The following is a 16001-nucleotide window of genomic DNA, read 5'->3' as shown; positions in this document are numbered from 1 at the left end:
ACTGACTAACCTCTAGTAACCCTTAGTCGGCCCTCACACTGTCTACAGTAAATACACTGACTAACCTCTAGTAACCCTTAGTCGGCCCTCACACTGTCTACAATAAATACACTGACTAACCTCTAGTAACCCCTAGTCGGCCCTCACACTGTCTACAATAAATACACTGACTAACCTCTAGTAACTCTTAGTCGGCCCTCACACTGTCTACAGTAAATACACTAACTAACCTATAGTAACCCTTAGTCGGCCCTCACACTGTCTACAGTAAATACACTGACTAACCTCTAGTAACCCTTAGTCGGCCCTCAAAATGTGTACAATAAATACACTGACTAACCTCTCGTAACCCTTAGTCGGCCCTCACACTGTCTACAATAAATACACTGACTAACCTCTAGTAACCCTTAGTCGGCCCTCACACTGTCTACAATAAATACACTGACTAACCTCTAGTAACTCTTAGTCGGCCCTCACACTGTCTACAATAAATACACTGACTAACCTATAGTAACCCTTAATCGGCCCCTCACACTGTCTACAATAAATACACTGACTAACCTCTAGTAACCCTTAGTCGGCCCTCACACTGTCTACAGTAAATACACTGACTAACCTCTAGTAACCCTTAGTCGGCCCTCACACTGTCTACAATAAATACACTGACTAACCTCTAGTAACTCTTAGTCGGCCATCACACTGTCTACAGTAAATACACTGACTAACCTATAGTAACCCTTAGTCGGCCCTCACACTGTCTACAATAAATACACTGACTAACCTCTAGTAACCCTTAGTCGGCCCCTCACACTGTCTACAGTAAATACACTGACTAACCTCTAGTAACCCTTAGTCGGCCCCTCACACTGTCTACAGTAAATACACTGACTAACCTCTAGTAACCCTTAGTCGGCCCTCACACTGTCTACAATAAATACACTGACTAACCTCTAGTAACCCTTAGTCGGCCCTCACACTGTCTACAATAAATACACTGACTAACCTCTAGTAACTCTTAGTCGGCCCTCACACTGTCTACAGTAAATACACTGACTAACCTCTAGTAACTCTTAGTCGGCCCTCACACTGTCTACAGTAAATACACTGACTAACCTCTAGTAACCCTTAGTCGGCCCTCACACTGTCTACAGTAAATACACAGACTAACCTCTAGTAACCCTTAGTCGGCCCTCACACTGTCAACAATAAATACACTGACTAACCTATAGTAACCCTTAGTCGGCCCTCACACTGTCTACAATAAATACACTGACTAACCTCTAGTAACCCTTAGTCGGCCCTCACACTGTCTACAATAAATACACTGACTAACCTCTCGTAACCCTTAGTCGGCCCTCACACTGTCTACAATAAATACACTGACTAACCTCTAGTAACCCTTAGTCGGCCCTCACACTGTCTACAATAAATACACTGACTAACCTCTAGTAACGCTTAGTCGGCCCTCACACTGTCTACAGTAAATACACTGACTAACCTCTAGTAACCCTTAGTCGGCCCTCACACTGTCTACAATAAATACACTGACTAACCTCTAGTAACCCTTAGTCGGCCCTCACACTGTCTACAGTAAATACACTGACTAACCTCTAGTAACCCTTAGTCGGCCCTCACACTGTCTACAATAAATACACTGACTAACCTCTAGTAACCCCTAGTCGGCCCTCACACTGTCTACAATAAATACACTGACTAACCTCTAGTAACTCTTAGTCGGCCCTCACACTGTCTACAGTAAATACACTAACTAACCTATAGTAACCCTTAGTCGGCCCTCACACTGTCTACAGTAAATACACTGACTAACCTCTAGTAACCCTTAGTCGGCCCTCAAAATGTGTACAATAAATACACTGACTAACCTCTCGTAACCCTTAGTCGGCCCTCACACTGTCTACAATAAATACACTGACTAACCTCTAGTAACCCTTAGTCGGCCCTCACACTGTCTACAATAAATACACTGACTAACCTCTAGTAACTCTTAGTCGGCCCTCACACTGTCTACAGTAAATACACTGACTAACCTCTAGTAACCCTTAGTCGGCCCTCACACTGTCTACAATAAATACACTGACTAACCTCTAGTAACTCTTAGTCGGCCATCACACTGTCTACAGTAAATACACTGACTAACCTATAGTAACCCTTAGTCGGCCCTCACACTGTCTACAATAAATACACTGACTAACCTCTAGTAACCCTTAGTCGGCCCTCACACTGTCTACAGTAAATACACTGACTAACCTCTAGTAACCCTTAGTCGGCCCCTCACACTGTCTACAGTAAATACACTGACTAACCTCTAGTAACCCTTAGTCGGCCCTCACACTGTCTACAGTAAATACACTGACTAACCTCTAGTAACCCTTAGTCGGCCCTCACACTGTCTACAATAAATACACTGACTAACCTCTCGTAACCCTTAGTCGGGCCCTCACACTGTCTACAATAAATACACTGACTAACCTATAGTAACCCTTAGTCGGCCCTCACACTGTCTACAATAAATACACTGACTAACCTCTAGTAACCCTTAGTCGGCCCTCACACTGTCTACAGTAAATACACTGACTAACCTCTAGTAACCCTTAGTCGGCCCTCACACTGTCTACAATAAATACACTGACTAACCTCTAGTAACTCTTAGTCGGCCATCACACTGTCTACAGTAAATACACTGACTAACCTATAGTAACCCTTAGTCGGCCCTCACACTGTCTACAATAAATACACTGACTAACCTCTAGTAACCCTTAGTCGGCCCTCACACTGTCTACAGTAAATACACTGACTAACCTCTAGTAACCCTTAGTCGGCCCTCACACTGTCTACAGTAAATACACTGACTAACCTCTAGTAACCCTTAGTCGGCCCTCACACTGTCTACAGTAAATACACTGACTAACCTCTAGTAACCCTTAGTCGGCCCTCACACTGTCTACAATAAATAGACTGACTAACCTCTAGTAACCCTTAGTCGGCCCTCACACTGTCTACAGTAAATACACTGACTAACCTCTAGTAACCCTTAGTCGGCCCTCACACTGTCTACAGTAAATACACTGACTAACCTCTAGTAACCCTTAGTCGGCCCTCACACTGTCTACAATAAATACACTGACTAACCTCTAGTAACCCTTAGTCGGCCCTCACACTGTCTACAATAAATACACTGACTAACCTCTAGTAACTCTTAGTCGGCCATCACACTGTCTACAGTAAATACACTGACTAACCTATAGTAACCCTTAGTCGGCCCTCACACTGTCTACAATAAATACACTGACTAACCTCTAGTAACCCTTAGTCGGCCCTCACACTGTCTACAGTAAATACACTGACTAACCTCTAGTAACCCTTAGTCGGCCCTCACACTGTCTACAGTAAATACACTGACTAACCTCTAGTAACCCTTAGTCGGCCCTCACACTGTCTACAATAAATACACTGACTAACCTCTAGTAACCCTTAGTCGGCCCTCACACTGTCTACAATAAATACACTGACTAACCTCTAGTAACCCTTAGTCGGCCCTCACACTGTCTACAGTAAATACACTGACTAACCTCTAGTAACCCTTAGTCGGCCCTCACACTGTCTACAGTAAATACACTGACTAACCTCTAGTAACCCTTAGTCGGCCCTCACACTGTCTACAATAAATACACTGACTAACCTCTAGTAACCCTTAGTCGGCCCTCACACTGTCTACAATAAATACACTGACTAACCTCTAGTAACTCTTAGTCGGCCCTCACACTGTCTACAGTAAATACACTGACTAACCTCTAGTAACCCTTAGTCGGCCCTCACACTGTCTACAGTAAATACACTGACTAACCTCTAGTAACCCTTAGTCGGCCCTCACACTGTCTACAATAAATACACTGACTAACCTCTAGTAACCCTTAGTCGGCCCACACACTGTCTACAATAAATACACTGACTAACCTCTAGTAACTCTTAGTCGGCCCTCACACTGTCTACAGTAAATACACTGACTAACCTATAGTAACCCTTAGTCGGCCCTCACACTGTCTACAATAAATACACTGACTAACCTCTAGTAACCCTTAGTCGGCACTCACACTGTCTACAGTAAATACACTGACTAACCTCTAGTAACCCTTAGTCGGCCCTCACACTGTCTACAGTAAATACACTGACTAACCTCTAGTAACCCTTAGTCGGCCCCTCACACTGTCTACAATAAATACACTGACTAACCTCTAGTAACCCTTAGTCGGCCCTCACACTGTCTACAATAAATACACTGACTAACCTCTAGTAACCCTTAGTCGGCCCTCACACTGTCTACAATAAATACACTGACTAACCTCTAGTAACCCTTAGTCGGCCCTCACACTGTCTACAATAAATACACTGACTAACCTCTAGTAACTCTTAGTCGGCCCTCACACTGTCTACAGTAAATACACTGACTAACCTCTAGTAACCCTTAGTCGGCCCTCACACTGTCTACAGTAAATACACAGACTAACCTCTAGTAACCCTTAGTCGGCCCTCACACTGTCAACAATAAATACACTGACTAACCTATAGTAACCCTTAGTCGGCCCTCACACTGTCTACAATAAATACACTGACTAACCTCTAGTAACCCTTAGTCGGCCCTCACACTGTCTACAATAAATACACTGACTAACCTCTCGTAACCCTTAGTCGGCCCTCACACTGTCTACAATAAATACACTGACTAACCTCTAGTAACCCTTAGTCGGCCCTCACACTGTCTACAGTAAATACACTGACTAACCTCTAGTAACTCTTAGTCGGCCATCACACTGTCTACAGTAAATACACTGACTAACCTATAGTAACCCTTAGTCGGCACTCACAATGTCTACAATAAATACACTGACTAACCTCTAGTAACCCTTAGTCGGCCCTCACACTGTCTACAGTAAATACACTGACTAACCTCTAGTAACCCTTAGTCGGCCCTCACACTGTCTACAGTAAATACACTGACTAACCTCTAGTAACCCTTAGTCGGCCCTCACACTGTCTACAATAAATACACTGACTAACCTCTAGTAACCCTTAGTCGGCCCTCACACTGTCTACAATAAATACACTGACTAACCTCTAGTAACTCTTAGTCGGCCCTCACACTGTCTACAGTAAATACACTGACTAACCTCTAGTAACCCTTAGTCGGCCCTCACACTGTCTACAGTAAATACACTGACTAAACTCTAGTAACCCTTAGTCGGCCCTCACACTGTCTACAATAAATACACTGACTAACCTCTAGTAACCCTTAGTCGGCCCTCACACTGTCTACAATAAATACACTGACTAACCTCTCGTAACCCTTAGTCGGGCCCTCACACTGTCTACAATAAATACACTGACTAACCTATAGTAACCCTTAGTCGGCCCTCACACTGTCTACAATAAATACACTGACTAACCTATAGTAACCCTTAGTCGGCCCTCACACTGTCTACAATAAATACACTGACTAACCTCTAGTAACCCTTAGTCGGCCCTCACACTGTCTACAATAAATACACTGACTAACCTCTCGTAACCCTTAGTCGGCCCTCACACTGTCTACAATAAATACACTGACTAACCTCTAGTAACCCTTAGTCGGCCCTCACACTGTCTACAATAAATACACTGACTAACCTCTAGTAACTCTTAGTCGGCCCTCACACTGTCTACAATAAATACACTGACTAACCTATAGTAACCCTTAGTCGGCCCTCACACTGTCTACAATAAATACACTGACTAACCTCTAGTAACCCTTAGTCGGCCCTCACACTGTCTACAGTAAATACACTGACTAACCTCTAGTAACCCTTAGTCGGCCCTCACACTGTCTACAATAAATACACTGACTAACCTCTAGTAACTCTTAGTCGGCCCTCACACTGTCTACAATAAATACACTGACTAACCTATAGTAACCCTTAGTCGGCCCTCACACTGTCTACAATAAATACACTGACTAACCTCTAGTAACCCTTAGTCGGCCCTCACACTGTCTACAGTAAATACACTGACTAACCTCTAGTAACCCTTAGTCGGCCCTCACACTGTCTACAGTAAATACACTGACTAACCTCTAGTAACTCTTAGTCGGCCATCACACTGTCTACAGTAAATACACTGACTAACCTATAGTAACCCTTAGTCGGCCCTCACACTGTCTACAATAAATACACTGACTAACCTCTAGTAACCCTTAGTCGGCCCTCACACTGTCTACAGTAAATACACTGACTAACCTCTAGTAACCCTTAGTCGGCCCACACACTGTCTACAATAAATACACTGACTAACCTCTAGTAACTCTTAGTCGGCCCTCACACTGTCTACAGTAAATACACTGACTAACCTATAGTAACCCTTAGTCGGCCCTCACACTGTCTACAATAAATACACTGACTAACCTCTAGTAACCCTTAGTCGGCACTCACACTGTCTACAGTAAATACACTGACTAACCTCTAGTAACCCTTAGTCGGCCCCTCACACTGTCTACAGTAAATACACTGACTCACCTCTAGTAACCCTTAGTCGGCCCTCACACTGTCTACAATAAATACACTGACTAACCTCTAGTAACCCTTAGTCGGCCCTCACACTGTCTACAATAAATACACTGACTAACCTCTAGTAACCCTTAGTCGGCCCTCACACTGTCTACAGTAAATACACTGACTAACCTCTAGTAACCCTTAGTCGGCCCTCACACTGTCTACAGTAAATACACAGACTAACCTCTAGTAACCCTTAGTCGGCCCTCACACTGTCAACAATAAATACACTGACTAACCTATAGTAACCCTTAGTCGGCCCCTCACACTGTCTACAATAAATACACTGACTAACCTCTAGTAACCCTTAGTCGGCCCTCACACTGTCTACAATAAATACACTGACTAACCTCTCGTAACCCTTAGTCGGCCCTCACACTGTCTACAATAAATACACTGACTAACCTCTAGTAACCCTTAGTCGGCCCTCACACTGTCTACAATAAATACACTGACTAACCTCTAGTAACGCTTAGTCGGCCCTCACACTGTCTACAGTAAATACACTGACTAACCTCTAGTAACCCTTAGTCGGCCCCTCACACTGTCTACAATAAATACACTGACTAACCTCTAGTAACCCTTAGTCGGCCCTCACACTGTCTACAGTAAATACACTGACTAACCTCTAGTAACCCTTAGTCGGCCCTCACACTGTCTACAATAAATACACTGACTAACCTCTAGTAACCCCTAGTCGGCCCTCACACTGTCTACAATAAATACACTGACTAACCTCTAGTAACTCTTAGTCGGCCCTCACACTGTCTACAGTAAATACACTAACTAACCTATAGTAACCCTTAGTCGGCCCTCACACTGTCTACAGTAAATACACTGACTAACCTCTAGTAACCCTTAGTCGGCCCTCAAAATGTGTACAATAAATACACTGACTAACCTCTCGTAACCCTTAGTCGGCCCTCACACTGTCTACAATAAATACACTGACTAACCTCTAGTAACCCTTAGTCGGCCCTCACACTGTCTACAATAAATACACTGACTAACCTCTAGTAACTCTTAGTCGGCCCTCACACTGTCTACAATAAATACACTGACTAACCTATAGTAACCCTTAGTCGGCCCTCACACTGTCTACAATAAATACACTGACTAACCTCTAGTAACCCTTAGTCGGCCCTCACACTGTCTACAGTAAATACACTGACTAACCTCTAGTAACCCTTAGTCGGCCCTCACACTGTCTACAATAAATACACTGACTAACCTCTAGTAACTCTTAGTCGGCCATCACACTGTCTACAGTAAATACACTGACTAACCTATAGTAACCCTTAGTCGGCCCTCACACTGTCTACAATAAATACACTGACTAACCTCTAGTAACCCTTAGTCGGCCCTCACACTGTCTACAGTAAATACACTGACTAACCTCTAGTAACCCTTAGTCGGCCCTCACACTGTCTACAGTAAATACACTGACTAACCTCTAGTAACCCTTAGTCGGCCCTCACACTGTCTACAATAAATACACTGACTAACCTCTAGTAACCCTTAGTCGGCCCTCACACTGTCTACAGTAAATACACTGACTAACCTCTAGTAACCCTTAGTCGGCCCTCACACTGTCTACAGTAAAAACACTGACTAACCTCTAGTAACCCTTAGTCGGCCCTCACACTGTCTACAGTAAATACACTGACTAACCTCTAGTAACCCTTAGTCGGCCCTCACACTGTCTACAATAAATACACTGACTAACCTCTCGTAACCCTTAGTCGGGCCCTCACACTGTCTACAATAAATACACTGACTAACCTCTAGTAACCCTTAGTCGGCCCTCACACTGTCTACAATAAATACACTGACTAACCTCTAGTAACCCTTAGTCGGCCCTCACACTGTCTACAGTAAATACACTGACTAACCTCTAGTAACCCTTAGTCGGCCCTCACACTGTCTACAATAAATACACTGACTAACCTCTAGTAACACTTAGTCGGCCATCACACTGTCTACAGTAAATACACTGACTAACCTATAGTAACCCTTAGTCGGCCCTCACACTGTCTACAATAAATACACTGACTAACCTCTAGTAACCCTTAGTCGGCCCTCACACTGTCTACAGTAAATACACTGACTAACCTCTAGTAACCCTTAGTCGGCCCTCACACTGTCTACAGTAAATACACTGACTAACCTCTAGTAACCCTTAGTCGGCCCTCACACTGTCTACAATAAATACACTGACTAACCTCTAGTAACCCTTAGTCGGCCCTCACACTGTCTACAATAAATACACTGACTAACCTCTAGTAACTCTTAGTCGGCCCTCACACTGTCTACAGTAAATACACTGACTAACCTCTAGTAACCCTTAGTCGGCCCTCACACTGTCTACAGTAAATACACTGACTAACCTCTAGTAACCCTTAGTCGGCCCTCACACTGTCTACAATAAATACACTGACTAACCTCTAGTAACCCTTAGTCGGCCCACACACTGTCTACAATAAATACACTGACTAACCTCTAGTAACTCTTAGTCGGCCCTCACACTGTCTACAGTAAATACACTGACTAACCTATAGTAACCCTTAGTCGGCCCTCACACTGTCTACAATAAATACACTGACTAACCTCTAGTAACCCTTAGTCGGCACTCACACTGTCTACAGTAAATACACTGACTAACCTCTAGTAACCCTTAGTCGGCCCTCACACTGTCTACAGTAAATACACTGACTAACCTCTAGTAACCCTTAGTCGGCCCTCACACTGTCTACAATAAATACACTGACTAACCTCTAGTAACCCTTAGTCGGCCCTCACACTGTCTACAATAAATACACTGACTAACCTATAGTAACCCTTAGTCGGCCCTCACACTGTCTACAATAAATACACTGACTAACCTCTCGTAACCCTTAGTCGGCCCTCACACTGTCTACAATAAATACACTGACTAACCTCTAGTAACCCTTAGTCGGCCCTCACACTGTCTACAATAAATACACTGACTAACCTCTAGTAACTCTTAGTCGGCCATCACACTGTCTACAGTAAATACACTGACTAACCTATAGTAACCCTTAGTCGGCACTCACAATGTCTACAATAAATACACTGACTAACCTCTAGTAACCCTTAGTCGGCCCTCACACTGTCTACAGTAAATACACTGACTAACCTCTAGTAACCCTTAGTCGGCCCTCACACTGTCTACAGTAAATACACTGACTAACCTCTAGTAACCCTTAGTCGGCCCTCACACTGTCTACAGTAAATACACTGACTAACCTATAGTAACCCTTAGTCGGCCCTCACACTGTCTACAATAAATACACTGACTAACCTCTAGTAACCCTTAGTCGGCACTCACACTGTCTACAGTAAATACACTGACTAACCTCTAGTAACCCTTAGTCGGCCCTCACACTGTCTACAGTAAATACACTGACTAACCTCTAGTAACCCTTAGTCGGCCCTCACACTGTCTACAATAAATACACTGACTAACCTCTAGTAACCCTTAGTCGGCCCTCACACTGTCTACAATAAATACACTGACTAACCTCTAGTAACTCTTAGTCGGCCCTCACACTGTCTACAGTAAATACACTGACTAACCTCTAGTAACCCTTAGTCGGCCCTCACACTGTCTACAGTAAATACACTGACTAACCTCTAGTAACCCTTAGTCGGCCCTCACACTGTCAACAATAAATACACTGACTAACCTATAGTAACCCTTAGTCGGCCCTCACACTGTCTACAATAAATACACTGACTAACCTCTAGTAACCCTTAGTCGGCCCCTCACACTGTCTACAATAAATACACTGACTAACCTCTAGTAACCCTTAGTCGGCCCTCACACTGTCTACAGTAAATACACTGACTAACCTCTAGTAACCCTTAGTCGGCCCTCACACTGTCTACAGTAAATACACTGACTAACCTCTAGTAACGCCTTAGTCGGCCCTCACACTGTCTACAGTAAATACACTGACTAACCTCTAGTAACCCTTAGTCGGCCCTCACACTGTCTACAGTAAATACACAGACTAACCTCTAGTAACCCTTAGTCGGCCCTCACACTGTCAACAATAAATACACTGACTAACCTATAGTAACCCTTAGTCGGCCCTCACACTGTCTACAATAAATACACTGACTAACCTCTAGTAACCCTTAGTCGGCCCTCACACTGTCTACAATAAATACACTGACTAACCTCTCGTAACCCTTAGTCGGCCCTCACACTGTCTACAATAAATACACTGACTAACCTCTAGTAACCCTTAGTCGGCCCTCACACTGTCTACAATAAATACACTGACTAACCTCTAGTAACGCCTTAGTCGGCCCTCACACTGTCTACAGTAAATACACTGACTAACCTCTAGTAACCCTTAGTCGGCCCTCACACTGTCTACAATAAATACACTGACTAACCTCTAGTAACCCTTAGTCGGCCCTCACACTGTCTACAGTAAATACACTGACTAACCTCTAGTAACCCTTAGTCGGCCCTCACACTGTCTACAATAAATACACTGACTAACCTCTAGTAACCCTTAGTCGGCCCTCACACTGTCTACAATAAATACACTGACTAACCTCTAGTAACTCTTAGTCGGCCCTCACACTGTCTACAGTAAATACACTAACTAACCTATAGTAACCCTTAGTCGGCCCTCACACTGTCTACAGTAAATACACTGACTAACCTCTAGTAACCCTTAGTCGGCCCCTCAAAATGTGTACAATAAATACACTGACTAACCTCTCGTAACCCTTAGTCGGCCCTCACACTGTCTACAATAAATACACTGACTAACCTCTAGTAACCCTTAGTCGGCCCTCACACTGTCTACAATAAATACACTGACTAACCTCTAGTAACTCTTAGTCGGCCCTCACACTGTCTACAATAAATACACTGACTAACCTATAGTAACCCTTAGTCGGCCCTCACACTGTCTACAATAAATACACTGACTAACCTCTAGTAACCCTTAGTCGGCCCTCACACTGTCTACAGTAAATACACTGACTAACCTCTAGTAACCCTTAGTCGGCCCTCACACTGTCTACAATAAATACACTGACTAACCTCTAGTAACCCTTAGTCGGCCCTCACACTGTCTACAGTAAATACACTGACTAACCTATAGTAACTCTTAGTCGGCCCTCACACTGTCTACAGTAAATACACTGACTAACCTCTAGTAACCCTTAGTCGGCCCTCACACTGTCTACAGTAAATACACTGACTAACCTCTAGTAACCCTTAGTCGGCACTCACACTGTCTACAGTAAATACACTGACTAACCTCTAGTAACCCTTAGTCGGCCCCTCACACTGTCTACAATAAATACACTGACTAACCTCTAGTAACCCTTAGTCGGGCCCTCACACTGTCTACAATAAATACACTGACTAACCTCTCGTAACCATTAGTCGGCCCTCACACTGTCTACAATAAATACACTGACTAACCTCTAGTAACGCCTTAGTCGGCCCTCACACTGTCTACAGTAACTACACTGACTAACCTATAGTAACCCTTAGTCGGCCCTCACACTGTCTACAATAAATACACTGACTAACCTCTAGTAACCCTTAGTCGGCCCTCACACTGTCTACAGTAAATACACTGACTAACCTCTAGTAACCCTTAGTCGGCCCCTCACACTGTCTACAATAAATACACTGACTAACCTCTAGTAACCCTTAGTCGGCCCTCACACTGTCTACAATAAATACACTGACTAACCTCTAGTAACCCTTAGTCGGCCCTCACACTGTCTACAATAAATACACTGACTAACCTCTAGTAACTCTTAGTCGGCCCTCACACTGTCTACAGTAAATACACTGACTAACCTATAGTAACCCTTAGTCGGCCCTCACACTGTCTACAGTAAATACACTGACTAACCTCTAGTAACCCTTAGTCGGCCCTCACACTGTCTACAGTAAATACACTGACTAACCTCTAGTAACCCTTAGTCGGCCCTCACACTGTCTACAGTAAATACACTGACTAACCTCTAGTAACTCTTAGTCGGCCCTCACACTGTCTACAGTAAATACACTGACTAACCTCTAGTAACCCTTAGTCGGCCCTCACACTGTCTACAGTAAATACACTGACTAACCTCTAGTAACCCTTAGTCGGCCCTCACACTGTCTACAATAAATACACTGACTAACCTCTCGTAACCCTTAGTCGGCCCTCACACTGTCTACAGTAAATACACTGACTAACCTCTAGTAACCCTTAGTCGGGCCCCTCACACTGTCTACAATAAATACACTGACTAACCTCTAGTAACGCTTAGTCGGCCCTCACACTGTCTACAGTAAATACACTGACTAACCTCTAGTAACCCTTAGTCGGCCCTCACACTGTCTACAATAAATACACTGACTAACCTCTAGTAACCCTTAGTCGGCCCTCACACTGTCTACAGTAAATACACTGACTAACCTCTAGTAACCCTTAGTCGGCCCTCACACTGTCTACAATAAATACACTGACTAACCTCTAGTAACCCTTAGTCGGCCCTCACACTGTCTACAATAAATACACTGACTAACCTCTAGTAACTCTTAGTCGGCCATCACACTGTCTACAGTAAATACACTGACTAACCTATAGTAACCCTTAGTCGGCCCTCACACTGTCTACAATAAATACACTGACTAACCTCTAGTAACCCTTAGTCGGCCCTCACACTGTCTACAGTAAATACACTGACTAACCTCTAGTAACCCTTAGTCGGCCCTCACACTGTCTACAGTAAATACACTGACTAACCTCTAGTAACCCTTAGTCGGCCCTCACACTGTCTACAATAAATACACTGACTAACCTCTAGTAACCCTTAGTCGGCCCTCACACTGTCTACAATAAATACACTGACTAACCTCTAGTAACTCTTAGTCGGCCCTCACACTGTCTACAGTAAATACACTGACTAACCTCTAGTAACCCTTAGTCGGCCCTCACACTGTCTACAGTAAATACACTGACTAACCTCTAGTAACCCTTAGTCGGCCCTCACACTGTCTACAGTAAATACACTGACTAACCTCTAGTAACCCTTAGTCGGCCCACACACTGTCTACAATAAATACACTGACTAACCTCTAGTAACTCTTAGTCGGCCCTCACACTGTCTACAGTAAATACACTGACTAACCTATAGTAACCCTTAGTCGGCCCTCACACTGTCTACAATAAATACACTGACTAACCTCTAGTAACCCTTAGTCGGCCCTCACACTGTCTACAGTAAATACACTGACTAACCTCTAGTAACCCTTAGTCGGCCCTCACACTGTCTACAGTAAATACACTGACTAACCTCTAGTAACCCTTAGTCGGCCCTCACACTGTCTACAATAAATACACTGACTAACCTCTAGTAACCCTTAGTCGGCCCTCACACTGTCTACAATAAATACACTGACTAACCTATAGTAACCCTTAGTCGGCCCTCACACTGTCTACAATAAATACACTGACTAACCTCTAGTAACCCTTAGTCGGCCCTCACACTGTCTACAGTAAATACACTGACTAACCTCTAGTAACCCTTAGTCGGCCCTCACACTGTCTACAATAAATACACTGACTAACCTCTAGTAACTCTTAGTCGGCCATCACACTGTCTACAGTAAATACACTGACTAACCTATAGTAACCCTTAGTCGGCACTCACAATGTCTACAATAAATACACTGACTAACCTCTAGTAACCCTTAGTCGGCCCTCACACTGTCTACAGTAAATACACTGACTAACCTCTAGTAACCCTTAGTCGGCCCTCACACTGTCTACAGTAAATACACTGACTAACCTCTAGTAACCCTTAGTCGGCCCTCACACTGTCTACAGTAAATACACTGACTAACCTATAGTAACCCTTAGTCGGCCCTCACACTGTCTACAATAAATACACTGACTAACCTCTAGTAACCCTTAGTCGGCCCTCACACTGTCTACAGTAAATACACTGACTAACCTCTAGTAACCCTTAGTCGGCCCTCACACTGTCTACAGTAAATACACTGACTAACCTCTAGTAACCCTTAGTCGGCCCTCACACTGTCTACAATAAATACACTGACTAACCTCTAGTAACCCTTAGTCGGCCCTCACACTGTCTACAATAAATACACTGACTAACCTCTAGTAACTCTTAGTCGGGCCCTCACACTGTCTACAGTAAATACACTGACTAACCTCTAGTAACCCTTAGTCGGCCCTCACACTGTCTACAGTAAATACACAGACTAACCTCTAGTAACCCTTAGTCGGCCCTCACACTGTCAACAATAAATACACTGACTAACCTATAGTAACCCTTAGTCGGCCCTCACACTGTCTACAATAAATACACTGACTAACCTCTAGTAACCCTTAGTCGGCCCTCACACTGTCTACAATAAATACACTGACTAACCTCTAGTAACCCTTAGTCGGCCCTCACACTGTCTACAATAAATACACTGACTAACCTCTAGTAACCCTTAGTCGGCCCTCACACTGTCTACAGTAAATACACTGACTAACCTCTAGTAACCCTTAGTCGGCCCTCACACTGTCTACAGTAAATACACAGACTAACCTCTAGTAACCCTTAGTCGGCCCTCACACTGTCAACAATAAATACACTGACTAACCTCTAGTAACCCTTAGTCGGCCCTCACACTGTCTACAATAAATACACTGACTAACCTCTAGTAACCCTTAGTCGGCCCTCACACTGTCTACAGTAAATACACTGACTAACCTCTCGTAACCCTTAGTCGGCCCTCACACTGTCTACAGTAAATACACTGACTAACCTCTAGTAACCCTTAGTCGGCCCCTCACACTGTCTACAGTAAATACACTGACTAACCTCTAGTAACGCCTTAGTCGGCCCTCACACTGTCTACAGTAAATACACTGACTAACCTCTAGTAACCCTTAGTCGGCCCTCACACTGTCTACAATAAATACACTGACTAACCTCTAGTAACGCTTAGTCGGCCCTCACACTGTCTACAGTAAATACACTGAATAACCTCTAGTAACCCTTAGTCGGCCCTCACACTGTCTACAGTAAATACACTGACTAACCTCTAGTAACCCTTAGTCGGCCCTCACACTGTCTACAGTAAATACACTGACTAACCTCTAGTAACCCTTAGTCGGCCCTCACACTGTCTACAATAAATACACTGACTAACCTCTAGTAACCCTTAGTCGGCCCTCACACTGTCTACAATAAATACACTGACTAACCTCTAGTAACTCTTAGTCGGCCCTCACACTGTCTACAGTAAATACACTGACTAACCTCTAGTAACCCTTAGTCGGCCCTCACACTGTCTACAGTAAATACACTGACTAACCTCTAGTAACCCTTAGT

The sequence above is a fragment of the Salmo salar genome, chromosome ssa12, assembly GCF_905237065.1.
Source record: "Salmo salar chromosome ssa12, Ssal_v3.1, whole genome shotgun sequence".
Classification (NCBI taxonomy): domain Eukaryota; kingdom Metazoa; phylum Chordata; class Actinopteri; order Salmoniformes; family Salmonidae; genus Salmo; species Salmo salar.
This window is presented reverse-complemented; position numbering follows the sequence as displayed.